The sequence below is a fragment of the Ursus arctos genome, unplaced genomic scaffold (assembly GCF_023065955.2).
Source record: "Ursus arctos isolate Adak ecotype North America unplaced genomic scaffold, UrsArc2.0 scaffold_15, whole genome shotgun sequence".
NCBI classification, from domain to species: domain Eukaryota; kingdom Metazoa; phylum Chordata; class Mammalia; order Carnivora; family Ursidae; genus Ursus; species Ursus arctos.
Genome location: NW_026622819.1, coordinates 7,803,615 through 7,831,191, shown reverse-complemented (window position 1 = coordinate 7,831,191; position 27,577 = coordinate 7,803,615). Strand labels below are relative to the sequence as shown.

General features: G+C 44.5%; 1 protein-coding gene across 2 annotated transcripts in view; it reads left to right on the top strand.

The window, feature by feature from the left end:
* ATPSCKMT (ATP synthase c subunit lysine N-methyltransferase) overlaps positions 1-27,577 on the top strand; it is a 401,787-nt gene that overhangs the window by 192,664 nt on the left and 181,546 nt on the right. The window contains exons 7-8 of one of the 2 annotated variants that reach the window (XR_007191160.2): positions 2,353-2,502; positions 3,369-3,513. The gene's annotated coding sequence lies outside the window, so the exon portion shown is untranslated. Of the gene's footprint in view, positions 1-24; positions 1,285-2,352; positions 2,503-3,368; positions 3,514-27,577 lie in introns of those variants that run through there. The other variant, XR_008959181.1, reaches the window with a different exon arrangement.

Below are 27,577 nucleotides of genomic sequence, written 5' to 3'. Positions count from 1 at the left end.
AGGATGCTTTCCTTTCTTCTGCAGTCGGCGATGATCTCTTCTAAATTTCACTGAAGCCCCCTGAAGGAGATCAGAGGAATGCATTCAAGTGAGGGCCTGTGGGGTGGACGGTGGTTTCTGGAGAAGCTCACCTGCTGCAGGACCCCCATGGGCTGTGTGCTCCCCACCTGCTCCAGGACAAGTGCAGAGGCAGGAGGTCGTGGGGCCTCCGGGCAACATCAACCCAACCAGCAGCAGTGGGATCGTGAGAGGTGGAAGTTGTGATCGGGGACCAGACAGAAGCTTGCGAGAAGCCAGGTGGACCGTCGCCACGAAGCATCTTTGGGCGTTTTCATTTCTTTCATGTTGGTCCGTTGGTTGACTTCAATGAAGAGCATTGGAACATTCTTTCATTTGATTTGGAGTAAAAAACGGAAAACAGAGTCTGATGCCTAATATCATCTTTAGGAAATGATGTTCTTCTAGACGACTTGCCCGATACGCTCGTCATCAGGTTCCCACCACTGCCGGATTTCCAGAGCATTAGCAATTTGATCAAGTTCATTGCCCCTTTCTCTGACCCCAGCAACTAGGAATCAGTGCTAAACCAAGGATATAAAAAAAAAGAGGGTCTGAAATGCAGAACCAAAGCACTGAAAAGCTTGTTTATCCTTATCAGATCCATGTATCTGAGAAACTGACCCATTCCTGACCAAGGAGAAAGAATGCCATCTGGAATTAAAGGAAGCAGGGCCTGGGCTCCAGCCGTGGGTGAGCGTAGCCGGAATGTCAGCCGGATTTGCTTCTTGGGACAGCCATCGTCATGCCTGATCCCCGAGTCAGTTCTCAGAATTCGAAAGGAAAATGACACTATTTGGGGATTATGAGAAAGCCCGCGGACATCTCACGTTAACACAGGCAGCTCTTCTCTACCAGTCCATCCCAGGGCACTCTGCTAGGGACAGTTGGTGGAGTATAGTTCACTTCACGTATCTGATTTTAACGGAATGCAAACAGACTTGTTATAATTATTCTCCCCCTTTAAACGGTTAATACAATATCTAGTGCGTGTCTTAAAAATTCATTTAACAGTACAGTATTTTAATAATGGGGAGAATAGGAAAAATGAGTGAAGGGGAGGGGGAGATCCAGGCTCCAGTAATGGAATGAATGAGTCACGGGATGAAAGGTACAACAGAGGGAGTATAGTCAGTGGTGCTGTAATAGTGTTGCACGATGACAGACGGCAGCTAGCTACGCTTGTGGGGAGCAGAACGTAACATAAAAATTAAAAAAAAATAAAAATATGTTACTTAATTTCTAAAGCATAAATTATCCTTAAGAACAAAAAATCGATTTGACTAACAAATCTTCTTGAATACATATGGAACTAAACTAAAAAAAAAATCACTAGTGAGGATGAGAGGCTGTAAGACTGAAGTGTGTGCACACACCCTCACACACACTCACACGCACAGTAGATAAGCATCATTCAATACGATAGCAAACAGATGATTCCCTTAAAGACAATCTCTAAAGTTCACCAAGAGCAATGGAATCTTCATGGTTTTGAAATAAATCAAGGCTCTTGGCACAATGCTGATTTGCATAAATGTGCATCACCCCCCACCCCCCGCAAGGCTAACTCCAGGAAGGACGTTTGGCTTTGGGAATGGGCTAAAGAAATCCATTGCCTATTTAATATTTGCTATGTATGTCCTTTCTTCAATATTTGATTTCTAAATAGCCCGTTTCATACAGCCTCGCAGTAGGAATGGCAAGACCGTTGTTGAAGGTCTTGGTCATAGGTCATCGCCTGGGGGGCTCCCAGTGACTGACGCCGTCCGCTGTGCTCCTGCAGCCCTTGCTTCTTCTCACAGCCGCTCACAAACCAGGCGTGATGCATAATGCATGTCTATTGATAAAGCACTGTATGCGGAAGCTCCAGGACCGACATTAATAAACGTGACACACTGGGGCCTACTTCCCCGTGGAATCCGACAAATAAAGACCTATTCCACAGCTGCCTGCAAATCCACTTGAGAGCCCGTTGTTCCCCTTCAGGTAGGATGGCCAGGTGCTCTTGTGACTCCTGCCAATTTAGGCAGCCCGGAGGAGAGAAGGTTGTGACAGGGGGATGCGCGTCCCAGGAGAGAAGGCCGTGCTTGGCCCTGGTGCAGGGTAAGCCATCAGAGCCTGCGAATCGGGAGCCTGGGCTCTAGGTAGGTCACCAAGAACTAGCTCTCTGATTTCGGGCAAGCCATTTAATTTCTTTGGACCTCATTTTCTTGGATCAAACAGAGACCTTTGGGTTTGATCTCTAAAACTGAGCTCTAAATAATCCTGTCATCCCTTTCTCTTGTTCCGAGAAAGCAAAGCACCGAGCAGACGGTTACACATTTATAGGGGCAGAAGGTGCCCCTTCACACAACTGCCAGGTGCCTAGCTGTCCTTGGCGTCCAGATGTGCCAGCGTCCCGGGGCCCAGTGCTTCTGCCCTCGAATAGTTTCTTCAAGCCAAAAGGTGAGACCGCTAGCCCTCTGCATGACTGGGTGTTTTCTGGATTCTCTCTGATGCCACGTGTATTTATAAGAATGTGCATAATTATTTCATCATGTGATGTATTTAAACAGGATCAGGATATATTTTAACCCGAGCAAGAGCTCCTCTCTTAGAGAATTAAATTTTTTGTGATGTTCTTAGGCTGCCTTGAATAATCTGTCTGCCTTATAGTGCTTCTTGCATTAGTAAGCCACTCCATTTTTATATACATTGGGTTGGAAATTTGGAAACTGCTCTTTATTTAGTTGGTCTCCAAATGAGGTCCATTGTGAAGGGAAAAAAAAAGAATCAAAAGTCTCCTGTACTATAATGGAATTTTCTCTAAGTTTTCTAACCACCATTATGTGGGATTGAGCACTATAAAAACTTCTAAATTTTAGCTATGCTGCAGTTAAACCAATAGACTAAAACCTAGTTTGAATTATAGCTGTGAAATTGCATTATTCTAGAAATAATTCCAGTACAAATGCCATAAAATATGATGATTTTTTGGGGGGGCTTTAGGCTCCCACCACCTCAATTTCCTCTCAGATGGTCTTACGGCATCTTATGGCAGTTCAAAGCTGATTTACAACTGGTAAGATGCATTAGTCAAACGTTTATTCATCTGCCAAATTTGGTATTGATTGAAAATGTTTTACATTTGCTATGTGTTTTGTCAGTAGTTTTAGGTTTCTTCCTGGCATGGGCTTCTGGGCTGTGCTCTTGCTTTGTTCCTGCTTATCGCCATTGATCAATCAAGAATTAGTTCCAGTTGATTGTTATTCATTAAGTCTTCCTTTAAAATCGTCCAGAGCAAATTAACTCCTATCTGTCATGTATTTCAGATACTCTGTTCGGATCCCATGAAACCAGAAATGAAGCTTAATTATTTTAAGGGGGAAGAATGGGTCTCAAACATGTGACCTGAAGCCACCCAGAAAGCAAAGAACACCTGCTAACTTGGAAAGGGACAAAATGTAAGGGCTCCGGGTAAGTCAAACACAGATTGCATCACATAGAGACCCACAGAATGTCTCGGCCTTACAGTAGCACTTCGCTAGATGTAGTGGGCAGGTGCTGTTGCCTGTTCTACAAAGTCGAGACCCTGCCCTGTGGGTGCTTAAGGTAAAAACCTATCTCCTAACACTTTCTGTAGCTGAAATTCAGTGCAAGGCTCAGGGAAACAGAATTCTTAAGAAGTAGCCCAGTCCATCCATCTGGAGATGAACATCTCTACTTGAAAGCTGTTGAATCGTTTTCTTGCCAATTAGGTAGAGCTCCTTTTGAATATAAAATTCTGTTAGGGTACAGGTTTCATGCATTTGTGCTGCTGATGTATGTGTGTGTGCTGGTGATGAGAACCCGTTCCCCTTGTTTGGGTTTCCAGAGAGCTCCCCACAAAGGGTGGGTGTTTGAGGAAGTAGTCTGGATCCCCTCTCCCTGCTGATGGGCTCCTGGGGAGGGGGACATCACCTGGGATGGGAGCTGGATAGCTACTGTCCATGCCTGTGCCATTTGAATGGGGGAAGGCAAAGTTCAAGGGCTCTGCTTATATCTGGAAGGTTCTCTGGCTCTGGTGCCATGGCTGGTACCAGTTCTCCTACTTCCTCTTTTCTAATGCTCAGGGTTTCCCTAGGAGGAGGCGCCTTCTCTATCATTCTCACACTTTCTCTGTGCAGTGATGAGTGTCAGGGATAGGCCTTTGGTCCTGCACCTCCGAGTAAGTCTCAAGGTCTAGCATGGGAGGGAGAAGCCTCACTGCAGCCTCAGCTCAAACTGTTCTCCAGTCCTGATTCCTTGATCCCCGTTGTGGCTATTTCCCCCTCTGCTTTTAATCTACAGGTAAGAAGGAGCGAGCGTTAGGACCCCCACTCCATCCCAGGCTCCTGAGTGTCAGCTTATTGTCTGGAGGCCTAGCATCTGTACTTGGCCATTCTGAGTAACCCCCTCTCTGGATGATAGGATGAGGTCTTTATTGAAGCAGTACTTTTCGGGGAGCCTAAATGAGAGCCAGCACTCGGTTGGGGGGGTGGTTCCAAGCAGGGTTGTGGGATCAGAGATGGTTCAGAGGTGAGAAAACCATCATCAGACAGATGTACAGCAATTGTCCCATGATAAACACTCACGCTTCTGGATCATGTCAATGTTTGACCTTCCTTTGGTTCTGAAAACCGACCTGGGCCAGGTTCCTGGTGACCCCCAATCTTTCATTTGATGTTTCCCTCTCTCCCTTCCCCCTGCTTCTCCTCTTTGAAATGAGGGCTTGGCCATTCACATTAAGAACAGTGGGTTAAGGCATATCTTGATGATAATTTCTTTAAAACAACATAAATTTGAAACTGCTTATTAATGATTACAGTGAGCACATAAAGGGGATATATACATAAATACATGTATATATGTGTGTGCGTGTCTATTACACATGACAAATGAAATACACATGGATAGTTATATGCAAATGTATGCATATGAAATATATATATACATACATATGTGTGTATAATCCTTTTTTTAAACCAGAACTTGAAGATATCCATCCTTTGCTATTTATGGCCCTTGTCAAATTTTAAACACATCTGAAATTTTAGAAGAATACGTACCATCTCTTTGGAAAGTTCATGATACTTATTAATTAATTAAATCATTCATTCACTCATTCATTCATTTTCTGGTAGAACAAAGCAGGTTTACTAAATAATTTGAAGCCAAAAACTGAGGTAACAATCTGTGGGATTGCAAAGAAATCCAGTCTTTGGAATGTCTGGGTTTGCGTGATGAAATCATGACTCTTTCTTAGGTGGTATGCCTTAGCATGTTTTAGAGTATTTTCTATGGAAAGCAGAACTCTTCTGTAATGAGATAACTTTGGAAAATGTTGTGTTAAAGGTAAATAGGTTTCTTTGCAGTAGGACTAGTCAGAGCCTTTAATAAACTAGAATATATTATGAATTTCTAACGTGGGATAACAGTGGCAGAATGGAAATCATTCCCCCAAAATAGATCGGACCATAGAACCCTTTCTTCAAGGTGCATCTCATTGGACTGGTGTTTTATAGGACAAACTTTGGGAAATGCATCTGAAAAATCCCGATCTTCCCCCTCTTAAATATTGCCTTACCTGTATTTTAGCTGTCTTCTGTTTTTCTTATGGCATATTTTTGCTGACTTATTTTTTAGATGTGTGTTTGTCTTCTCTCTCTTGCTTAATCTCCTTCCTTTGTGTCCCACTGGACTGCACACTTGGTGGGGACAGAGTTGTGGCTCACTTTTCTGTGTCTCTTCCTCCCTTGCACCCTCCCCCAGCATAGTGTTTTTCTTGAAAGAGACGTCAAATCCATATTTGTTGAATTGACATATACCTCTACGTTTGATTTCTCTTAGTTTATTTTTTGCTGAAACCCCTGTCCCCCAAGACCCCCCAACTAACTTTCTTAAAAAGGAAAGAGTGGTTGTACTTGATAGGAGATTTCAGGGAGAGTGGCCTCAAATAATTATTCATGTCAGAGAGGGAAATGTAGCAATTATCTTATTAATAGCAGTGTTGTGAGAAACCAGCCTCTAGATAGCCCTGAGCCATGGTTCACGCGCCAGGAACTGCTCTTCTGCCACAGTGGGCGGCCATCTTTCCTTATCTGAGCAGGTCAGATTCTGATGAAGAGCCAACACCTTCTTGATTCTCCACAGATTTCAGCCCTTGGACAACAGCGGCAGAGATGGCCGTTGTGTGGCTAAGGACGTAAATGTCCAAACACAGAGCACGTATCCTATTTAGCAACACCATCACTGGGAACTCCTGCCTCCTTAGAACTCGGTTAAAGAAATGCCTTTTGAGATAATTTATGTCCAAATGTTGCTTGTCCTAGTATATCGGAACATTCCTAGACACCAACAAAACAAGATAAAGTGAAAATAAAAAACAAAAAATGAAAAAGTAAAATCTTTGTTTTTACTTACTATATGCATTAAAGTTTAGCCAACAACCTAAGCTCTAAAAGGTGTCATCTTTAAAAATAAAAAAAAGATTTGCCTATGTGATATTGTGACATAATAAGAAATATATACTCGTCCCTAGTTCTTGGCACAGACCTCTTAACACCCCTGGAATTTCCCTGTAGAAGTAAGAGGAACATCTTCTGTTACTCATCATAAAGCCTTTCCAATCGTATTTGAGTTTATGCTAATTAGGTGACTGTGGAGGAGGGGGCTGGTTGCCAGAGAAGTCAACCCCGTGATTAGAGGGCTGAGATTTTCAGTCCCACCCCTGACCTCCAGGGAGTAAAGAGGGGCTGGAGATTAAGCTAATTACCAATGGCTAACGATTTAATCAACCATACCTACATAGTGGAACCTTGACAAAGACCCGAACCAACAGGGTTCAGGAAGCTTCTGGGTTGGTGAACACATTGAAGTACTGGGGGCGGGGGTGGCGGCATGCCCAGAGAGGGCATGGAAGTCTCTCTCCCTGCTTCCCCCTTATACATCTCCCCGTGCATCTCTTCCATTTGTATCCTTTATAATAAACCCCCAGATAGGAAGTGAAACACTCCTGAATTCTGTCAGCTGTTCCTAGGAAATTATTGAACCCGAGAAGGGGGTCATGGGAACCCTTCATTTATAGCCAGTCAGTTGGTCATAAATACCAGAGGCCAAGACTTTTGGTTGGTGTCTGAAGTGGGGGTGGTCTTGTGGGGCCCAGCCCAATCTGTGGGGTCTGTGCTAATGCCAGGTAGTTAGTATCAGCCTTTCTTGGTATGTAAAACCTACGTATTTGGTGTTGGAAGTGTTGTGGGTAGCAGAAACAAGAATTTTGTTTTAGCCTAGATACAGGTTATGATTTTTAACTCGGGGTCCGTGTGAGGATATTTTGTGCTATAAGTGACAGAAACGCAACTCAAATTAACTTAACATTGTTTCCTATATCCAGGGATGCCTAGGTTTGAGGGGCACATGCAGTGACATCAGGATGCCGCCTCTCTCTCTAGCTTGAATTTGCTTCCTCAAATTTCTTCTTTCTCAGGTACATTTTCCATGTGTTGTCAGAGATGGCTGCCAGCACACCTGGGCTCATGTCTTCCCAGTGATGAAGCTAGCATGTATGAGAGAGTCTCCTTTCTGATGATTCCACCAAAGTCTCTTTGGGGGAGGTGGACTGCCTTCCCTGACCTAAGTGGCTGTCTGTCCGTGAAGTAATTAATCACTGTGGTCAGGGGCTTGTGTTTCTTAGATGGACCAAGCCTGAGTCATGAGTCTTAAATACATTGGTTGGAAAGAGTTTCCCAAAAGAGGTTCTGTTACTGGGAGAAATTGGGGGGATGGGCAGGTGGGGGTGGATAAAAGCTATAATTACAACAGTCCATCCCAGCAAGCTTCCAGAACGAAGTAGGAGGCAGCCTTAAGTATCCCTGTCATTGGGTTTCTTTACTCAAGCCACTAGACTCGCTGGTTTTATGCCTCCTAATATTTTCTGTGATGAAAAACGTGATCAAGAGGGTGCCCCTCGTCAACATGTAAGTGACTCTTTCACACATCTATACCCAGGAGACATTTTTCATGAGGTAGTCGAGGTTCAATACTTACATCACTCCTGTTCGGAGTCAGTTAAACCCATTCAAAGTAGAGCAGCAAGCCCTTGCGAGGCTCAGGGTCTGGGGCCAGTGGTGCTCTGTACATATGTTACCTGGCACTGGGGGGTGGGCAGTGTCACCGCACCTGGTAATTGGATGCTATGTTGTGTTGGCGCCGTTCTGTTACTAAGAAACGGATACTCTTCAACCGAACTGCGTGGAGAAGCAAAAATTGATTGTCAACAAATTTGTGGCTTAGATGTTATTACTCAGAATAAATTGCAAGGGGAAAATGGCCTTTATGAGGGTGTTGATATATTTTTAATAGAAAATCTCCATCTCTGATGGAGTAGATTACAAATGTTTCCCAGGAAAAATGGTATAGTAGGGTTATCCTATAAGCGCTTTCTTCTGGTTTTAGTAAATTGAGTTCCTTCAGTGCCAGGAAACGGATCACATTTCTAAACAAGAGACACAAACACCCTCTCTATCACTGAAATTTTAGGCCATTTACATACAGTGCCATCACTTTTAATTAGTACGAAAAATTGTGCAAGAAAAACAACTCTTAGAGCTCTGGGGAAGAGATGGAGAGGACGAAATCATTCTCTTGCAATGTGTATATTTTCAATTCTTCACTTCGAGTGTTGACCTGGACATGAAGTGGTTTGCGTGGGCACAGCGGTCTTTGATCTTGTTCTTCCTTTCACTGGAGATTGGTGTAGACCCAGTAGTTGCCATGGGGTGTACCACGTCTGGTTATGGCGGCTGGTGGGCCAGCAGAGGGAGGAGAGGCAGTTGGGGGTTTGTGGGGTGAAGGCAAGCAGCAGTCTACTCTTCTGTCCCCACTATGCGCCTCTTACCCTGTGTGCCTCCCTGCCCCGAGGAAACGGATGGAGAGGACGCAGTCGTAGTGGGGCAGTAAGGAGGCACCCCGGTCTCATCTTATGTCCCAGGGCTTGTCTGAGTAGAGCAAGAAAGAAAAGTCAAGAATGATGAAGGTTGGAGAGACCCATCTGGAGAGTGAGCTGAGTGAGCAGGACCCTCCTGACCGCTACTTGACTTCTCTGGACAATTCCCGAAGGGAATATGGGCACTTCCAACTCAGAAGTGGCACCGAAACCACGAGGTTCTTTCCCATTTCTGGGTACAGAGCAGTGAGTTGCATCACACATCCAGGCTGACGCAAGTCTCATGACACAGGGTGTGCCAGGCACACTCAGGGACCTCTCTCTGCAGTAGTTGAGTAGGGCCTTCCGTATATCAGCTTTTGAAGGTGGACGAAGGGATGTGTTGAGAGCAGCTAGGTCTGCATTCTGGAGTGAGACAGCTAGAGATGGGTAGACATATGTACATATATACATATAAATTATTTATGAGCTAGCATAATATAATATGCAATATATGTAAATTATCAATATGTTCGCAATACATACATGTGTGTTATATACATTATTATATTACATATATAATATATGCAATATGTAATATATCAATATGTTACACATTATATTAATACACAAAACACGGTATAGTATACTCCTAATAATACAGCTCTAGCTGTATGATGTATGTGTCACTCACGTATTTATTGAGACGCACAAGCAATATAGTGGGATGTGCTGTCCAGTGTTGTCCCTTCTCAGGCAGTGAGTTCATGGCCCCATGTTTTGGGAAGAGCTCCCCTTCTGGCCCTGTCTGGACTGGGGGGCTTCTCTCGGGTTCTGCTGACCCTCCTCCATGCTCCGTGGCCGCCTGGCCTGCCATTTGCTCCCTCCGTCTGTAAGGCCCCAGCGACTAAGTAGGACAGTCTCTGCTTAGATGACTTGTATTTAAGAATAGTCTTTGGTAATAGATTTTTCCAGAAACTCTGCCTCTCTTCCCTGTGTCTCTAAAGTGCATAGAAGGGATGGTTCCCCCCACTCCCCCCAATGGAGTACTGAGACCTATGCTTGAAGGTGGTGCTGGTCCTTCCACTTGTGTATGGTTATTTAAACTCAGGTCTTTGTCATTTTATCATGTTGAGTTGGGGCTACTCTCGAATGTCCTCTGGAGGCAAGTTCATTTTTTCCAGAATGAGTCCTGTGATTAACGCAGGACCTGCCCAGTCCCATATGTCCTGTTCTTCGGGGTTCGCCGTTCCCCAGGTATCCCTGACTGATGAGCGTGGAGAGGGCTGATGGGTTTGGGCAAGGACTGTCCCCAGACGGGCTACACGATGGCAGTGTGGCTTGGGTGCGGGTGGAAGGTTTGGTTTCCTCCTCTCCTCCCGTCTGGCCTGTTGGCTCCCTGGGTACGGCCACCTCTGCACAGTCCAAAGGCTCCCTGGGCCTCCTCCTCTCCACTGTGGCGGTCACACCACTCTGTCTGTGTTCACTTCTGTCAGTGGCTGGTATTTCTCTGGCTTCTCAACTCCGTTGGACCCTGTTTCACCCTCAGACAGGCGGGGCGTATGCCAGAGGCTGCTTTGTGCTTTGGGAGTGGTGGGGCCTTGGCTGGGGGTCCGCCAGCTGGAGCATCTCCTGTCTATGTCCTTGTATGATTTCAGGTGTTTGCCTGTATATAAAATGTTAGCAACATAATTTATTGTATCGGTAAAATTGCTCCTCCATGGAGCACATTTTTATTAGCTATTGAAAAAAATGTTCCACAAATTCTCTACGTAGTGTAATATTATTTCATTGGAAGTATGTTAATTTTAGGGTAAGAGACTGCAGAAGGATGGCTGGTATTAATTTGTGATTTATCCATCTCTGGGAAAAATGAGGAGAATGGCCTTGTCTTCAGATTCGGCTTCAGATTAGGCTTATTTGATTTAGTCAAAGAACCTCCCTGTATTAGTTTCCTAGGGCTGCCATGACAAGTTACCACAAACTTGGGAGCTTAAAATGAGAGAAGTCTATTCTGTCACGGTTCGAGAGGCTAGAAGGCTGAAATCAGAGTGACGGCAGGGCCACACTGCCTTTGAAGCCTCCAAGGGAGTGGGGCCTTCCCTTTCCTCCTCCAGCTTCTGGGGGCCCCTCCCATTCCTTGGGCTGCTTCCATCTTCTTCTGTCTCTTACAAGTTCATGTACCGTTGGACTTAGAGCCGCCTGGTTATTCCGGGATGATCTGATCTCAGGTCCTTAATAATCTTTGCAAAACCCCTTTTCCCAAGTCAGGTCATGCCCCCAGGTTCCTGGCGGACTTGTCTTTGGGGAGACCACCACTCCACCCACGGCTGCCCTTCTTCCTGTGGAGATTTTTCCCAGGGAGATGCATTTTTGTTTCGTTTTGTTTTGAAATCAGAAAGTAGATCTTTTCAATAATGTATCTTTCAAGACAGTGGTTCTCAAATAGTAGTGCGTGACCGGCGGCATTGGCCTCACCTGGGAACTTGGTACAAGTGCCGTTCCCCAGGCCCCACGCCAAACCTACTGAATCAGAAACTGGCCCGGTGGCCTTGGCTCTGTTTCAACAGGCCAGCCACGGGATCCTGCTGTGTCTGAATTTGGAGACTCTCCGCTGGGAGCCAGGTGCCTTCGGAGGGGACTCCCACTCTTCTCTAGTACTGTGTTCCGGGACCCTGACTTGCAGGGCTGACTTGGAGAACTCAGTTTCCCGGGGCTGGAGGGCTCAGCCCTGCTCTCTCCCTCCCCCCATCTCAGGTGCGGAAGAGCTATGAGCCCAGAGATGTTCCTCACACTGCACCCCCACCCCATCTTTTGGTGAAAGCTCAATTTAGGGCCACTCCTCTGGCCTGAGGAAGAGGCATTGCTACCCTCTTTGCCCTCTGGCAGAAGCAGTGTTCTCAGTAACCCTGCTCAAAGGGCACTTTGGGAATGTTATGGGTTGAACTGTGTCCCCCACCCCAAATTCGCCCCAAATTCATATGTTGAACCATTACCTCAGAATGTGACCTCTTAGGGAGATAAGGTCGTCACAGATGTAATTAGTTGACAGGAGGCTGTGCTGGAGCACGGTGGTCCCCTCATCTAGTTATGACAGCTCTCCCATAACACAGGGGAATTTGGACACATAGACAGATACACACCCAGGGAGAACGCCGTGTAAAGATGAAGGCGGAGAGGGAAGGCCAAAGATTGCCAGCAAAGCCCCAGACGCGAGGAGAGAGGCACAGAGCGGACTTTTCCTCACAGCCCTCAGTGGGAACCCCCTTGGCAACACGTGGAGCTTGGACCTCTGACCTCCAGACCTGGGAGACAATACATTTCTGTGTTGAAGCCCCCCCGGTCTACGGTACCCTGCCCGGTAGCCCGAGGAGCTCAAACAAGAAGCTTGTAGGGTTAATTTTCTTCCGTGAGCTGGCCTGAGTTCTGAACAATTAACTTCAAAAGAACTTTCTGAGCACAACTCATTTGTCAGTTGGAACTGCCTTACAGCAAAGCAGCAGCCCTATGTCATGTTGACAATTATTTGGGACATGCAGTTCTCAGTTCCCAAGAGTGTTCAAGATGATATTTTTAGTGAGTTTTAAGTGATTGGAGTATCTTAAAACAGATTGTCAAAAGAATAATATGTTAGATTTTATAGCACTTTTGACCTTCTTCTTCTTTATCCTTATTTTCCTTTAGAATTACCCTTTATAAATGTTTTTCCCTTAGAATTTTTCATTTTTCAGAATTACAAATCAACACAATTAGATACGAAGGACTCAGCTGAAAATAAAAGCAAATTAATGTGTATGTTGAAGGAACATTTTGTGCGGTTTTTCTCTTCCGATTAGCCCAATTAGTCAGTGACATCTAGGACTGGTCTTCCAGAAAGAATTACAGGCCGCACGTCCAGTTCTCCGCTTTAATGAGTTGCTCCAAGAGAGCCAGTCATCCTGCATAAATGGATAAGTGCGAGATGTTCTGGGTAATAATTCCAAGTGTTTATGCTGCCCTTCCATTGTTCACTAATTTGTGTCAATTAAACTTAAGGCTTTACAAATATGAAAGAAGTAACAATTCACTGGTTATGTGAAACTCCCGAAAAGGTTACAGTTTTGTAATATTGTGCATTTTTTCTTCCCATACCTCTCAATATAGACTGTAATACACACGCATGGGCGCACATACACACACGTATGCACAGGCCGTGTGCCCATGCGCACACGCACAGTTAATTCTTAAGTGGGCAAGAAGCCAACAGAAGAGAAGTAGTCTGTGCAGGTGGCACTTACTTGTTCAGTATAAAGCACGCTGCCTAGATTCTCCTCCTGAGAATAAGAATGTATCTGTTTCACAACCAGGAGAACTTGGAACTAAGAAATGAGGATTATACTCTCTACAACCTGCTAGCTGGAGCTCGCCTAAATGAGTGGAAAAGTACAAGGACACATCTTCACAAAGAAGACCTACTTTGAAATGGTAACCGGGTGTCCAGGCCTCATCAGCTCCCAGGTTCAAATTGAAGTCACGTTTTCTTTTAGAGTAACACAACTTCAGACGTCCCCCCGCAGGTGCCTTTCCCCCTTAAATAATCTCCTGGGTATTTGGGGGACGTCTGTGGATTTGGGATCCGCTCTCTTGTGACCTTCATCTCCAGTGTCATCTTCTTGGACGACCCCACAGTCCCTGCTGCCCATGGCCGTCATGCAGAGTGCCCTCTGGTGGACACAGCCCCCCATCTTTTGGTGAAGGCTAAAGGGCCATTACTCAGGCCTGAGAAAGGGGTGTTACTGACCCCCTTTGCCTCTCTATCTCCAACATAAATCAAGCCCTTCCACGTAGAGCCGACAGCACAGTTGACATCAGGCTGCATTGGTAAAGTTCTACTGAATGTCTATCAGTGAAAGAAGACAAATACAACACCAAGAACAGTTTACGATGGTTATGACATGTGGTTTTCAGAGGGAGTCACCCCCCTGTCATTATATCCACACATTCAAAGTTCATCCACTATGAGGTCAAAGAGAAAATGGTGTACCCCTTCACCCCATTCTAAACGTCATCTCTGAAATCTTCATTCTTTGTTCCCATACCAACCTCTTCCCAGGGAAATGGATGCTGGGGATATACATTCTTTCTAACAGAAACTGCTCACGGCTCACTGTGGGGGCTCCAAAGATAATCATTCCAGAAGAGGACAGTTCAACACCAGGATGTTCTCCAAGGTTCAGGATAGTTCATGCAAGTAATACCAGGGTATGTGTTAATAGTCTTACGCAGCTTTCATCTTGCCAAGCCAAATTTATTTCCTTTTTAGCCCAGACTCCAGCATTAGGGGAAGATCCATGTCTTCACTTTTTTCCTGAAGTTCCAGGTCTCAAGTTAGAGGATCCAGTGTTTTATTAGGAAAGATCGACATATGCTCTCAATAAGCAATAGCTCTTTCTAAAATTCACACCAAATCAAGAATAATTTCTTTCCTGTCTTCCTTCTCCTCGCCCTCCAGTGAGAAGTCAACAAAGACACAATTCGAACTCAATCATTTGTAATCTGGTTTTGCATCAGGTCAGCTCATAGTTTTCTCTTGGACCAATGAGCAGGCACTCACTCTGCATCTGAGGAACCGGAAGGACGTGTTCAAGACTTTCCCTCAAACAAATGAGCCATCCCCTGGCTTCCAACTCTTGAGAAAGTTCTGCAGTTTCAGAAATCCAGAAATCTTAGAGACCAGTTTCTTTCTTTCTTTTTTTAAATTAAATTCAATTAGCCAACTGATAGTACGTCATTAGTTTCAGGTGTATTGTTCCATAAATTATCAGTTGCATGTAACACCCAGTGCTCATCACATCACATGCCCTCCTTAATGCCATCACCTAGTTACCCCATCCCATCACCCACCTCCTCTCCAGCAACCCTCAGTTTGTTTCCTAGAGTTAAGAGTCTCTCATGGTTTGTCTCCCTCTCTGATGACATCAGAGACTAGTTTCAAATAGGGCACCTTCCGACACAGATATCAAGAGCTGGATTTTATAGACCATGTTGGTCGGTTTTTAATTTCCTGAAGCGAAACTGAAGAAGAGCATTTAAAATTTTAGTTGGCCAGGCTATCTGTCAGGAATTTCAGGGTTTGGTTTCCAGCCTTGGTTGGTGCTATTCTCTATGACACCTCCTGGGCATTTTAATGCTCAGAAGTCCTAAATCCTGAAGAGGAGGGATACTGTGCTAATTCTGTGTGTGGCTGCTGTTTTGTGTTTCGTAGCAAAGCCATGTCCTTCTCCCAATTTTATGTGGATCGTACATGCTTCCTCCCCGGAAGAGTTGAGTTCCCTTCAGGAATACTCACGAGTCACCACGTTAATGATGGTGGCAGGCTCAAGAGGCTTCAGAGATGAGAGCCATGGTCCTGCGATGACTCATGGAATGATGGGGAAGGCAGATTTACAAACAAATGAGCATGACACAGAATAAACACTGTGGCAGTGGGATTTATGCAGCACAACGGGAACATTGCGTATGGTGGCATTCTGCCTGGCTAAGGCTCGGTGAAAGCTAAAGGGAAGAATTTTTTTCTTTTCTTTTCTTTTTTTTTAAATTAGGAAGATGACTAGAAAGTAGATTAGCAGGGAAAACTTTTCTAAACATGGAGAATATGAACAAAGGCCTGGAAATAACTGAGAAGGAACAGAATGTCTGCCCTGACTAGACTGGAAAGTAGGGAGAATGGAGGGGAGGCTGGAAAGAAAAGTGAGGGCCATTTTCGGAGGGTCTTGACTGCCACGTTCAGAAGGGTTTGCCTTATTCTACAGGTGATGCAAATTCTCGGGCGCTTATGAAGGACCAACAGGATATGTGCTTCCTCTTCCAGGATGTAGCTGAGAAGGGGCTGCAAAGGGCCACACACACGGTTCTCTCTAGTGGAGTGGAAGTAAACTTGGGTTTCCTCAGCAGAAAGCTGGACGTGTGGTACTAGGCTGAAGGCAGTGGGGAGAAGCCAGTTCTTGTGTAGGTCTGCGTCAGCAGTGTAAAAGCGATACATAAATTCATGTGCTGTTAGAAGCAGGTGGGCATAAATTCAAGGAGTGGTAATATTTGTGAGGCACCGAGAGGAAAACTATCATGGCAGAGCCCAGGAGGGGGTAGTCAGACATGGAAGAGGTCAGCTAATTGTGTAAGTGGGAGACGGTGGAGGGTTTCAACAGAGAGGAAGGAATCAAATGAAAAGAGGTCCAGAAAAACAGTAGAAAACCATCCACTGGGTTTGGCAATTAAAGAACTAGAGGAAGCTTCTTCAGAGGTGGAATGATTTTGGGGGAGGGGCAATTGCAGGAGTTGAGAACAAAAGGGCAGGGGAATGTTGAGGCTCCAATTGGAGACAATTGTTTCATGAATATTTAATAGTGTGAATGAATATGTACTCAGGACTTACGTCTATACTCATCAATTACTCTGAGCTAATTATGTGATCTGGGCAACACAAAGATTCCTGCTCTGCCTCTTAAAGTGACTTCCCTCCTTTAGTCTCTGGCAATAGGCATATCTCTGCTCATTAGCTGGGATGTAGTCATTTTTTAGTGTTTGGAATGTCAGGAGTATGTAGGGGAAGAAAAGCCCCTCTGAAGATTGTGAAAAACCCTATTTCAGAGAGTGAAAAATCTACATGTAACTCTGAGGTACCCCACCTATTAGTTTGCCGGGGCCGCCATAACAAACTACCCAAAGCTCATGGTTTAAGCAATAGAGATTAAATTTCTCCCAGTTCCAGAGGCCAGAATTCTGAAATCGAGGTGTCCTCAAGGTTGGTTCTTTCTAAGGAATGCAGGAATATGTTGTAGGCTCTCTCCTTCCTTGTAGATGGCCGTCTTCTCCCTGTGTCTTTGCGTGGTCTCCCTCTATTTGTGTATCTGTATCCAAATTTTTGCTTTTATTTATTTTTTTAAGATTTTATTTATTTATTTGAGAAAGAGAGTATGGGAGTGGGGAGCAGCAGAGGGAGAATCAGACTCCCTGCTGAGCAAGGAGCCCGATGTGGGGTTCGATCCCAGGACCCCTGGGATCATGACCTAGCCAAAGACAGATGCTTAACTGACCGTTCCATCCAGGTGCCCCCAAATTTCTGCTTTTAAATGAGGACACCAGTCACATAGAATTAGAATCTCATTTGAAATAATCTCATTTTAACTTAGTTACTCTTTAAAGACACCATCTCCAAATACAGTTCCACTCTGAGGTGCTAGGGGTTAGGACTTTGTCATATGAAGTTGGGGGGCCATAATTCAGGCCATGGCACCTATTCTATTCAATAATCTGTAATGAGTGTTTGGAGGGTTTCAGAAGCAGTTAGATCCAGGGGCAAATTTCAACATGGGCCAAGAGAACGAGAGTGGGAGAAGAGGACATTTATGGCATGGGGACTTTACCGTTTGTAGGACAGGATGTCCTGAGCAGCAGACATGCTTTCATCTCTTTGAAAGGTTTGTCTGTATCCCAAGACTTGATGTCACTCTCCGTAAAATCATTCCACCGTCTTTTCTTGGTCCTCACTGCATGCTCATTGGTCTCTTGTTTATAATTTGACTTTCCGTGTTAGGATTTTCCAAGAGGGAAGAATGTGCTGACCAGAGGAGGTAAATCTTATGGTGGATAAAGAGTTCTTTTTTTTAAGATTTTATTTTTAAGTATTGGCTGCACCCAATGTGGGGCTTGAACCCATGACCCTAAGATCGAGTTGCACACTCTACAGACTGAACCAGCCAGGTGCCCCAGTAAAGAGTTCTTTTGATGTGAATTAAGAAATTCTCATTCTCATTTATGGATCAGCCTCTCGAGGACAGCAGGAGCTAGTGCCTGGGAGACCTCTGGTGCCTGGCAGAGCTGGGGTTCCAGAATCTTTCCTAGTGTTCTTCTCCCAGGAGACGGGGCACTACTTGGTCTTCTCAGGCAGCTTCTGTGGCTCTCTTCACTGCAAACGCAACACCTGTCAATCCTTTTCGTAAAGGATCTTGCAGAAGACTTTGAACCATTTGCTAAAATTAAATTTTTGGATTACCGTTGGCTTTCTCTTACCCACATTCTGACTGTTTCCTATCCCCACAAGTAATTGAGATGCGAAGGTAACTTGGCACTATTACATAGCGTTATGTATCATCGTGATTTCCGTGGTCTTATGTGGTTTTGTTACTTTACGGTGGCATCTCATCAGACCAAGACCTCTTCCAAGAAATCACTTGTTACTAAAAAAAAATCATTGTTATAGCCCCAGCGTGTGTGTGTAGAGGAGCTGTTGCTGGAAACATCTGCATCCAGCATGGCCTATCTTACCCTCCCCCAGAAGTGTTGAGCGTGGGCTTCTCCCGCCCTGAGCAAGTGCAGTTTCTCTCACTCTCACTCATGCTTCCCTTTCGCATTTGCCTTAAGGGGCTCTTGTGCCCTGAATGTAATTTTTTTGTTCAATAAGCCTGAGTCATAAATCCACTAGGAGTTATTAATGTTCTTGTGACTTCTGCACCAGACAGTGGCTGTATCCTTGACCTATGATTCAGTAGCTATCTTCTGAAGAGTGGAAAACTGGAATTGCAGAGGTGAAATATTTATATACTTTCCTTCACCCAAGATCTCAAGGACGGATAAGAAGGTGAATACAACCTGAAAAAAAAGTCTAAAGAACAATGCATGTGAGCTACGTAAAGAGAATAAAGAAGCTAATAGGATGTTATTCATGATTCATTTGAAGAACTGTAGGTATAAGATTGTTTCTGTGCAATATGTTAGTAAATTTTTGTGATTTTCATATTAAAATACTTTTTTAATTGTATCAATCAGGGTTCTCTAGGATATGTGTGTGTGCGTGTGTGTGTGTGTGCATGTGTGTGCGTGTGTGTGTGTGTGTGTTGGCAATTTCAAAATCTGTAGTTCAAGTCTGAAGGCCATCAGGCTGGAGACCAAGGAAAGAGCTGAGTCAGGTCATGAGTCTAAAGATTGTCATACTGCTAGGGAAGAGTGGATGTCACAATTCAATTCTGAAGGTTATCTGCTGGAAGAATCCTTTCTTGTTCCAGGGAGGTCAGTCTTTTGCTCTGTTAAGGCCTTCAACTGGTTGGATAAGGCCCCCCTACATTATGGAGGGCAATCTGCTTTATTTGAAGCCTACCAGTTTAAATGTAAATGTCATCAAAAAGCCAGAAACTCCACAGAAACCTCTAGAATAATATTTGATCACATATCTGGGCACCATGTTCCAGCCAAGTTGACAAATAAAATTAACCATCACAGGAATATTCTCCAAAAGTATAAATGCATTTTGACTGCAATTGTATGGATAGTACCTTTTTAAGTTTTGAGAGGATGGTTGACTTCTCATGTATAAACAGCAAAGAAGAGGCAGTCACAGCAGCCCATGGTCAGGTGGAGTGAAATCAGGGGGAAGGGCTCCCTGCTGGTTAGTCAGCAAAGTTTGAATCTTAGAACGCCTCTGAGTACATCCAGTGTTAGTCCATGAAGCTTACACTGGGATGTTTGTTGTTCAGCTTTAGCTAAGCCTTTAGAAAACTTTGGGTTGGATGCAAGGACACTTTTTGGGAAGAATAACCAGTTGGGCAATGATGCCATCTTATATCAATTTGAACTTGAAAAAATGACATTGTTCTTGAATCTGTAAGCTTCAGCATTTTTATCAGTAATTTGAATGAAGACAGGCAGGGTGATTATTATAATTTTTTGATATGATGAATCTGGACTGGGCAGTAGATAAGATCACAATGAAGGATCCAGGATAATGTCGAGAGATTCAAACGTAGAACTGAATCTAAGGGGAAATTTATAGGCACACATTTGTGATCTTCTTCTTGGCTTCTCGAACACTTTGGCAAACTGCAGGAAGGTGGGGTTGTGGCTTGGTCATGTGGGATGTGTGAAAAACACTTAGGAGACTGGAGGTAAGAGTGGGTTTGATGAATTTGCCAGAGCAAACTGGATGCATTGTAGGCTTGCGCTGAGTTTGCCTGTCAAGTCAGCATTGCCTGCTGGGACAGGCCACTGCGCTCACCAGAAAGTCACAAAACAATTGGCCCGTTCGTTTAGTCATTAAATACTTAAATGGCTTTGCTAAAAGGGGTTTCCATTTAAAAATTGTTAGAAAGTAGAGTGCTTGGTGAGATATTTCCCTATGCCCTTTCTCGTTACTGTCACATTATTAAGAAAACCAGCACTCAGAATTCGCTTCCACAGTGGAAGTCTTTATAGTATAAATCCATTTGTTATGGCAAATGGATCTCTATTAGTATATTTTAGTTTAAATCAATTATATAAGTGCTTTGTAAGAACATTTATTTTGCCCAATGTTTCACCAGCGTCAAAGATTTTAGAAAGTGTTTGATCTTTCCTTTACTGAAACTCTTTTATAAGAGTGATGGGTTTACTAAAATTTGCAGTGAAGCTAACCTGATTACTCTGAGCTATTTTTAAGAGGATTAGAGGGCGGATGGATTCTAATCCCATGACTAATGTTTTGGCCAATATAGTACAATGCTTTTTGATTATGAAAATTGGTTCATAACCATGTCAGTGTGCTCTGTCATTCGCTGCTTATGATGAACAGTACTGAAATGTTTCTGTTGGAACTTGGTTATAGATCAGCTCCATAGTCCTGAATTAATCACTGTGTAGTAGGGCAACCTGCCATGTTATGGAAGGGACTTAGGGGTAAAGTTCCTTGGCTGTTGACAATTGTGGGTGACTCATTATATCCAAGTGTTTCCCATTATTTAATCAAGGTCAAATACAGAAAGTGGAGTGGGGTGGTGGTGGTAATAATCATCTCAGAGGGATCTGGTCTTTGCCAGGATAGAATTAAGTGTCCAGGTTGAAGTTTCCAAATTTTTTTTTTTTTTTTTGCCTAAAAGAAAACAGCTTACTTGAGTTTATTATCATCATTGTGCTAAAATTTACAATGGTTACAAGCTTTAGGAAAGAGGTTAATTAACATCACTTCTCAAGCACAAGGGAAATCTCATGGATTTGGTAACTGTATCTGTGGACCCAAAGGCTTTTAGTTTGATAGAAGAAAATTTGGGGATACATTTGTACCAAAGGAGATCTGAAAATGTGGTTTCGTTAGCAAAAGAGATTTTTCTGAGAGATGTTGAGGGATCATGAAGACAAGAGAATCAAATATTTGAAATTGGGACTATATTGGTGAAAATAAACTTACGCTCTATCCTGATCCTTCTCTTCCCTTCTTGCCTGATCCTATGGTTCCTTCACCATTATTTACTAGTTCCGAGCACCACCAGGTAGCTCAAGCAGAACCTCGGGCATCATCCTTTCCACCTTCTTGCAGAATTTCTCTATCCAATCAACCGTGAGTCCTACTGATTATATTCCTTAATAGCCATTGTAGGGGTTCAGAATGAATTGCCCCAATATGTGCTACTTTAGTACACAAATTATTTTGAGCTACAACAATCAAGGCCCAAAAGACTCAGGAAAAAGCTTTGACCTTGACTTTCCCCCTGACTGCCTAAAAGGATTTAAATAGAGGACCTGCTCCGGGAAGAAGTTGTCACCAAAGATAACTATGTTATATATGTTATATAACTATGTTATAATATGAACGAGGGGTGGTAGACGAGGAAGAACTTAGCGAGACCTATTTGATCAAAGCCCTCTCCAAGTCCCATGGCTCTGTGTGGCCTGGCAAAGGTTTGCTTGCCAAACATTTATTCTTTTTCATCGTCCTGTGAATTGTCTTCCTTCCCTTTAAAGTTCCAGACCCCTGCCCCCTTCTCCTTGGTTCAGGATGACACATATACCTCATTTTGCCTGACTGTCTTTGGAATCTCTCATGTTTCTGTGGATTGCATAATTAAATTTGATTTTTTCCCTGTGAATCTGTCTCATGTCAGTTTAACTCATAGACCAGTCAGAAGAAAAATTGTCCCTCCCCAGCACCATCCGCTTCTCTCCACCTCCACACCACCATTTTGGGTGAAGCCACCATCATGTCTTATGTAGGGTATAGGAAGAGCAATCAAATTTGCCTCTCCAAGTTCCCCTTAGTTCCCTTCAGTCCATTCTTTTTTTTTTTTTAATTTTTTTTTTTTTACATATTCGACAAAGAGAGAGAGGGGGGAGAGCACAAGCAGGGGAGTGGCAGGCAGAGAGAGAAGCAGGCTCCCTGCTGAGCAGGGAACCTGATGTGGGGCTCGATCCCAGAACCCTGGGATCATGACCTGAGCCGGAGACAGACACCCAACCGACGGAGCCACCCAGGCGTCCCACCTTCAGTCCATTCTTGACACTGCAGCAGAGTTATGTTTTTAAGACCCAAAGTTGATCATGTTGTCCCCCTGTTTAACCCAATTGATGGCTCCCCATTCCTGTTAAGATGAAAGCCCAGATCCTCACTGTGACCCTTGGGTCCTCCATTACCTGTGCCAGTTTACCCCTGTAGCTTCCTCCTCCTTTGCTGTCCTTGTCTGTGCTCCATGTTACACTTCCTTCGGTTCCTTGAACTGGGGTCTTCCCACTCCAAGCTTGCACGCATATTCCCTCTGCTTGGATCCTTCTCCCGCTTCCACCTCCCAGACTTTTACTGGGCTGACACGGCCTCATGTTCCAGCTCTCCCGGTGACTGGAGCTGCCCAGACTAGCCTTTCCCGACACTGCGTTCTGGGTTGGCTCTCCTGGCCATCTGCCCACAGAGCACCCGGTACTTCGCCTTTGCTCATCGTTGTGATGACATCATCATTTAACTCCCTGTTTGGTGTCTCCCTCGCTAGCTAAACTATCAGCTCCCCAGGGGCAGGGACTGTGTCTGCTGTCTTCTCTATACCAGAGCTTCACTTGGTGCCAACCACACGGCAGGGGTTCACTACCTATTTGCTGAATAGAGACATAAGTGAAAACCTGGGATGTGTGGTTCCTAGCCCCCGGGGGGGGGGGGCTGTCATAGGAGCTAGAAGGTCGGGAACCCAGAATCTGTATGTACAGTAGTTGATGCTTGCGTGGCAGCATAATGTGAGCGAATGTCAGCCCAGTGCACTTCTTCTCTTGGGTTGTGCTTTATCCTTTTGGTACATCTCTGCCACTCTGCAGTCACTCCCTAGGGAAAGAGGTGTTAAGAGCAGAGAGTAGACAAAAGCAGTCAGGGTCCCTTTCTGGCTTGTGAGTTGTGAGACTGAGTGTGGCCCGAGAAAGAAGATATCTGGTCTTTATCCCTAGTTCTGAGCATAGGACTTCAAAACCTTTGGAATTTCCTGCCTGATGAGAATGTCTTTTGTTATTCTTAGTGAGCCCTTTTCAACCACACTTGAATTTATGCTTAAGAGTGACTCAAGGCAGGTCCTCAGATATAAGATTGGGGCTGGCCAGGCCCGAAGATCAGGGGTCTGGGAAAGGAGAGGGGCTGGAGATCTCTCTGCCACATGGCCAATGATGGACTAAGACCTCGGTAAAATTCTGGACACCCAAAGCAGGAGGAGTTTCCTGTTTGGTGAATGCATTGATATGCTGTGGGAGTGACGTGCCCTGACTCCACAGGGAGAGGGCAAGGGAGCTCTGAGTCTGGGACCCTCCTAGATTTTGCCCCATGCATCCCTCACATCTGGGTGTTTCCAAGTTTTATCCTTTAATAAAACTTAAATAATAAGTGCAGTGCTCTCTGTGAGTTCCTTGACTTGTTTTTTTTAACAAGTTATTGAACCTGAGGGGGTCATGGTATCCTCCAAATTTATAGCCTATTAGTGTAGGCAGCCCCCGAAACTTGCAACTGCCATCTGAAGTGGGGGTGGTCTGGTGCAGGTGTTGGCCCTTAACTCGTGGGGTCTGCCCCAAATCTTGGGAGTCAGTGTTGACTGAATGTCAGTTAGAATTGAACACAGTGGCAAGAGATCCAGTTGGTGTCAGAGAATTGGTGTCAGGACAATAGGAGAGAAGGTTTAGGGCAACAATCCCAGCAGAGTTCCCTTCCTTTAGGGCCAATACAACTGTCCTTTGGGAAGCAGTGGGACACAGATGTTGGTGGCCCTCTGAAAAGGGAGATCCATGCCCTGCCTTCCTAAGGCAGACACCGTCAGACTCAGAACCCTCAGGTGGTTTCGTAGGACATGAGAGCAGAGCAGCCCTGTGCCTCCAGATAGCAAGATCCCAGAGAGGAGCTGCCTGTCCCATGAAACCCTGATGAAATTTCTCAGGTTTTACTGTAGGCAGAGGCAGCCGCCTGACCCCGGGGCTATTGGGAGGGCACAGAAGTAGCAGGAAAGAGCCAATGAGCACACGAGGCAGAAAGTCAGATCAGAAGGGGCTTTGGGGAATTGGGAGGTGTGGGTGGGCTGTAGGGAATGCACATTTTAACAACCAAGCGGTGTGTTCACGTGTTTGCATGTGCACGTGTGAATATATGTCTACCCTCCATCTCCTATCACTCTTGTTAAAGTCTCTCAGTGCCTAACATTTAGATAATTTGTGTCAAAAACCAGAGAAATGGAATCACATTTACCTATGTATGTTACTACTTTGCAGTATGATCTTTTATGGAAGGCAGAGTTAGGGTCCCCCTAAAACGTCCGCATCCGAGTCCTTGGAATTGGTGAGTACGTTACCCTAGACAACCAAAGGAACTTTGCAGATGTGATTTTAGTTAAGGATTTTGAGATGGGAGATTTTCCTGGATTATCTGGGTGGGTCCAGTGTAATCACACGGGTTCTCATAAGAGGGAGGCAGGAAGGTCAGAGTCAGAGATGTGACAACAGCAGAGGTCAAAGTCAGAGAGAGATTTGAAGATGCTGCATGCCTGGCTTTGAAGATGGAGGGAGGGCCAGTGAGCCGAGGAATACAGGTGCGTCCAGAAGTTGATGAAGGCAAAAAAAAAAAAAAAAAAAAAATCTCCTCTAGAGCCTCCAGAAAGAACACAGCTGTGGGACATCTTGGCCTCAGCCCAGGGAGACCCACTGTAACTTCTGACCTTCAGAACTGCGAGATCATACATCTATCTTGGTTGGTTTAAACCGCTAAGATCTCAGTCATTTGTTACAGCAGGAACAGGACACTCAAACAATCTGCTTAAATACGTAACATTTCCCATGTCCCTGGATGTGTTCCTTTAGCCTCATTTTTTAATGACTCCCATGGTTTTGCATTATAAAGCTCTATCATAATTTATTGACTGATCTCCTATGGCTGGACATTTAGGTTGCTTTCAGTTTTATTTTCTTTTTGCTAGATAGAGTAAACACCACTGCAATTCATATCCTTGACATATGTCCTTTTGCACTTTTCTGATATTTCCTTAGGATCGATCTCTAGAAGTGCAGTTCTAGGAAGTGCACATTTTAAAGGTTTGTGACACACATCTGACATTTGATTTTGGGGTGTGGAGACTTTCCATGTCCATTTGTTGGTGATCGGGTCCTTCTCTTTCATTTATGAAAGTAGGTCTGCTGAAAGGGAACACCCCTTTATGTTTGGACCAATCCTTTCTTTTTCCTTCTGTTCTCCATGTGCAAAGAGGAGAAAAGGAAGGTGCTAATATAGTGCCAGAGGGGTCTGATTTACCGACAGCTGGTGGGGAGGGTCTGTCTGGGAGTACCTCGTAGGCAGTGGAAGCCAACAGCTTGCAAGAGTGAACCCATGAGTCACCCACACTTAAACATACCAACAGATTCTCTACAATGTTTGATTCTGTGTGGACATGAATTTGACCACTGGTGACTGTTGTATGTTCTGGGACACTGTGCGATCTTCCATGCGTACACGGTGATGCCCACTGAATACTGAGTTGAGAGAGGTCTGCTGTGAATTCCCAAGAGCATCTGTTATGCATGTTAACCACATCTCTAGACTTTATTATTTGAAAATAAAGACACCATTAGAGTTAATCAGGGACAACGGATTAAAATGACAAGGGTATTGCATTGGGAAAAGTGGTAATCAATCCAGAATTTAAATAGTTGGGGGTTTTAATTTGGAACTAAATGCAACTGAGACACCCTTCTTTGCTTCTAAAATACTAAGGCTAACTCAGCAGTGACCAGAATGCAAAGTAAAAGAGGGCAAGATAAGGAAGAGGGGAGAGAGAAACTCCAGAGGGTGGGAGAATGTATGAAGATGGTAATTTGCCCTATCTTAAATATGCTACTATGAGTTACAGTTGCCCAGCTGACAGGTCCCCGCCTGTTATGCCCTGTTATGTATGGCCCTGTCATGCATATTACCCTGGTGCTGTGGACAAGCTCTTCTACTCTATTTATTATTAATTGCCTACGTATAATAGTGTTAGCTGCTGTGCATGTTTAAGGAAATAGCCACAGATAAACCCTCAAGGGACTGTTGACCACATACCAAAGAAAATCTCTATTTATAACAAGCCAAACATCTGGAAAGAAGTCAAAATAAATCTAGAGATTTGTCTTCATGTTGAGAAATATAAAGCTACTTTGAAATATCCAAATTTTGAATTTTTCAATTTTCTTCTGCCTATATTGGTTATGTGCCCCCAATATAGGAACCATCCTTTTTCTTATGTCTCCTCCTTAGACAAAGCAGGCCTGGAGGAAGGGAGTTATAATGCCCGTGCCTGCTGGAACCCCTGTGTTAGGGCTGCTGTAGAACTACCACGGACTTTGTAGCTGAAAACAACATCAATGTATTTTTTCACAGTTCTAGAGGCCAGAAGTTCAAAGTCAAGGTATCAGTAGGGTCATGCTCTCTGATGGCTTTAGGGAAGGATCCTTCCTCGCCTCTTCCAGGTTTTGGTGGCTCCAGAAGTTTCTTGGCTTGTGGCCATGTTCCTCCAGTTTTCTGCCTCTGTCTTCACATGGCCTCTTCCTCCTCTCCTGGTTTTCTCTTCTGTCTTCCTTTAGGGACACTGTTGTTGAATGAAGAGCCCATCTGGGTAATCCAGGATGATCTCCTCTCTGGATCCTTAACTTAATTGCACCTGCAAAGATACCTTTTCTTTTCTTTTCTTTTCTTTTCTTTTCTGTTCTGTTCTGTTCTGTTCTTTTCTGTTCTTTTCTGTTCTTTCTTTTCTTTTCTTTTTTAAAGATTTTATTTTATATGCCAGAGAGAGAGAGAGAGAGAGAGAGAGAGAGAGTGAACACAAGCAGAGGGAGCGTTAGGCAGAGGGAGAAACAGGCTCCCTGCAGGCAGCCTGATGTGGGGCTCCATCCCAGGACCCTGGGATCATGACCTGAGCCGAAGGCAGACACTTAACCCACTGAGCCACCCAGGCGTCCCAAAGATCCCTTTTCCAAATGAGGTCACATCACAGGTAATGAGGATTAGAGTGTGGACATACCTTTTTGGGGGCCATCATTCAACCCATTGTACTCTCCTGATGTGGATAGAGTCAATAGTGGCTGCTTGGTTGACTTGCCCGGGGGACTGAATCCATAAGTGGACAATGGCCAGACCATATATATAAAAATAGAACTCGGACCCACAACCTATAGCCACCTGCCCAGGAAACCAACCCATTATCTCCATAACCAGCCCAGGAAGCCAGGCTGCTGTAAGTCAGACTTGTGGGAAGTCAGACCGCTATCTCGAGGAGTCAGCCAGGAAGCTAAGCAGCAATCCTATAATAGTCAGCCCCAAATGGCCAGGAGTTGATTAATATC